Here is a 3,992-nt window from a genome sequence, read left to right as displayed (position 1 = left end):
CTTTCCTTTCCACAATTAGGACGTTCTCATTAAAACAACAAATAAGTCAGAAAACTTTTCCTTCTCCTGCTGAGAAGGCTCGTAAGCGGTGAAGCTTCCTGTAGCGGTGACTGAAGACGTTTGAACTTCCTGCAGCGTCGCCGTTGAGGCTACTGAGACTTTGGCCGAACTCTGCGATGAAGCTCTCTGGTCGCAACTGGCTGGAATCCTCAGGTATTTTCTGCAGTTTTTTGATTCTGTCAACACTTTTATTTATATTTGTTTTTACATGCAGTCTGTTGGTAAGATGAAGAGCTCCAGACCGGTCGGTACTGGTTTTTGTACCAGGGGGCTTGGATGTTTCTTAAGGCCCATTTACTCTCCCATATGTATGTCAATGCAGACTTCTGTTTCAAACTTCGTCATACGTTTGGTTGAGTCAGTGCATCCACTAGAGGGCAGTGCTGAGCACATAGTTCCTCTTCTTCTCTGGTTTGATCCTTTCACTTGTCACGTACTTTTTGCCCAGAGTGACTAGGTGGCATGGACTAATCCGACGGCCGTTTTGTGTGCTGCACCATTTTGTGGTGGAGCCATTTTTGTGGTGGTAACCTGGTATGTGCTGCCATCTGCAGACACAAACAGCAGAGGGGAGATCTGAACTGATGACGTTCGACAGCGGCCAACAGTTGATGAACGTATCTTATCTGCCAACCTATAAGTTATTTTTGTTTTCCATGTTAGGAGTTTGTTATGACGACAACCAAAGTAGAGAAAGGAGAAACATAGACGAGGAAAAGTCCAAACGTTATTCTGCCCCCATCTCAGTACTGTAATATGTTACTGTACTAGTTAGATCTTTTAGTTGTAGTCAATCACTGCACATCAATTGTTCATTTATTCATCCATTTTCTTTCTTTCTTCCACTTAATCCAGTTTTTCTGTTGTAAAAGTTTTCCATTGCCTGCGATGGGCTGGCGAGCTGTCCAGGGTGTACCCCGCCTTTCACCCAGACTGCTGGGATAGGCTCCAGCTTCCCAGCGGTCCTTCATCGGACAAAGCGGTTAGGATAATGAATGAATGAAGTTTTCCGTTGTTGTTAGAACATGTTCTTCCAGGTTTCCTTCACACTGTTCAACAATAAGCAGCATTAAGCAAAAAATGACCCGACTCTCATCAGAATCACGTTTTAAGTACCACCACAAAAATGGTGGACTGTCTAGTTTAGTTATTTGCTCGGATTAGTCCATAATTCATCCATCTGCCGGAGGGGCTAACTGGGAGGAGCTAATTTGTACAGTAGCTCTCATTAACTTTTTTTAAGCTTTGTCAACTATTTTTCTGACTGGTCTATCTTATCTCGCCTAACCTCGCAGTTTCTGCAGATTTTGCTCCGTCAAGCGAGGGATCTGAAAGGCCTCTAAAAACAAACCAAATTACCTGCATAAACAACACAAGAGAGCACCCGTCTGTGTGTCTGTCTTTTGCATTTAGCATAAATGGGCCTTAATGGGTAGAAGTGGCTTTAATATCACTGTGTGTAAATGTTTGTTTTATGATGTTTTTTTTTTTAAAGTAAAATGCTAAAGAAGGAACATTTCATGCATCATATTAATAAAAGTTAATGGATTAAAAAAGTTTTTGAGTAATTCTTTTGGCAAATGTGCTTCTGTTTGAGCAGGAAATTTCTGGACTTTAAAACCTGTAAAAGGTCCATTTTTAAAAATGCATGTTACATCCCAACTCTGCAGGAGGATGTGAGGTGTAACAACAGAGAACAGCGGACAAGTGTTAAATGTGGAAGTGGTGGTATTCCACATGTTGGGGTTGGCGAAGCTGCTTAAAGCAAAGGAAGCAATAAAACATCTATACACACACAAACTAAAAAACCAGCCAGAAAAAATATGGAAAACAAAGAAATACAAAATGTGTAAAACAAAAACTGGCCTGTTAAGCTAAACCCAAACAAAAAGTGAAGCAGCTCCAATAGTTATGCTTAACAAAGTAGCCCAACACGTTCTAACTCTAACTAAAACACTGTAACTGCACAGAAAAAGGAAGCAAAAGGGCTTTAAGACTATTTACAAATATAACAGAAAGAGCCAGAAGGGCTTTACTTCTATCACAAAAATAACAAAAGATTCATCCATCCATTTTCTGCCGCTTATCCGGGGTCGGGTCGCGGGGGCAGCAGCCTAAGCAGGGAAGCCCAGACTTCCCTCTCCCCAGCCACATTTGCCAACTCTGCGGGGGGGGAGATCCCGAGGTGTTCCCGGGCCGGCCGAGAGATATAATCCCTCCAGCGTGTCCTGGGTCTTCCCTGAGGTTTCCTCCCGCAGGGACATGCCCAGAACACCTCCCCATGGAGACGTCCAGGAGGCATCCTGACCAGATGCCCAAGCCACCTCAACTGGCTCCTCTCGATGGGCAGGGGCAGCGGCTCTACTCTGAGCCCCTCCTGGATGACCGATCTTCTCACCCTATCTCTAAGGGAGAGCCCGGCCACCCTGCCGAAGAAACTCTTTTCTGTCTCGCCTGTCTGTTTTCTTTTTTCGTCACGACCCACAGCTCATGACTATAGGTGAGGCTAAGAACATATATCAACTGGTAAATTGAGAGCTTTGCCTTCTGGCTCAGCTCCTTCTTCACCACGACAGAAGGGCGCAGAGCCCGCGTTACTCCAGATCCCGCACCGATCCGTCTGTCAATCTCATGCTCCATCCTTCCCTCACTCGTGAACAAGACCCCAAGATATTTAAGCTCCTCCACTTGAGGCAGGACCTGACTCCCGACCCGGAGAGGGCAATCCACCCTATTCCGGCTGAGGATCATGGTCTCAGATAGGAGAGTCCACCCCTGAGTCCCCAGCTCTGCTTCCTCATCAGAAGTTATGTTGGTAGGATTAAGGAGGTCTTCGAAGCATTCCTTCCACCAACCCACAACGTCCTGAGTTGAGATCAGCAGCTCCCCATCTCCAATGTACACAGCTGCCTCCAGAGTCCCACAGGCCAAGAAGGCCCGATAGGACTCCTTCAGCTTGACGGCATCCCTCACTGCAGTGCTGGTGTCCACCAACAAGTTCTGGGATTACTGCCACGACAGGCACCAACAACCTTACGGCCACAGCTCTGGCTGGCTGCCTCAACACAGCCCATTCAGACTCAATGTCCCCCGCCTCACTCAGGAAAATGTTTGGAGTTCTGCCGAAGGTGGGAGTTAAAGCTCGCTCTGACAGGGGACTCTGCCAGACGTTACCAGCAGACCCTCCCGACATGTTTAGGCCTGCCAGATCTGACCACTTCCTCCCCCACCATCTGAGCCAACTCACCACCAGGTGGTGATTAGTTGACAGTTCCACCCCCCTCTTCAGCCGGAGTGTCCAAGGCATGTGGCCGCCCTCAATATGATTACAAAATCGATCATCAGACTGCGGCCCAGGGAGTCCTGATGCCAGGTGTACATATGGACACGCTAATGTTCAAACATGGTGCGTCCATGACGAGCACAGAAGTCCAACAACAAGACACCATTTAGGTTCAGAGGGGGGAGGGGGGCATGCCTCCCAATCACTCCCCTCCTGGTGTCACTGTTGTTTCCCACGTGAATGTTGAAGTCCCCGAGCAGAAGAAGGGAGCCCCTGGAGGGAGCACCCTCCAGCACTCCCTCCAAGGACTCCAGAAAGGGTGGGTACTCTGAACTGCTATTCGGTGTATAAGCACAGACAACAGTCAGGACCCGTTCCCCCCTACCTGAAGTTGGAGAGAAACTACCCTTTCGTCCACCGGGGTTAACTCCAACGTACAGTCAGCAAGCCGGGGGCTGATGAGAATGCCCACACCTGCACTGCGACTCTCACTATGAGCAACTCCAGAGTGGAAGAAGGTCCAGCCCCTCTCGAGGGTACTGGTTCCAGAGCCCAAGCCATGCGTCGAACCGTTCAACCTTGCGCAAAAGCTCAGTCTACTTCCCCACCAGAGAGGTGACATTCCATTTCTCTAGAGCTAGTTTCTCCA

The sequence above is a fragment of the Telmatherina bonti genome (genome assembly GCF_933228915.1).
Source record: "Telmatherina bonti genome assembly, chromosome: 2".
Lineage (NCBI taxonomy): Eukaryota > Metazoa > Chordata > Actinopteri > Atheriniformes > Telmatherinidae > Telmatherina > Telmatherina bonti.
This window is presented reverse-complemented; position numbering follows the sequence as displayed.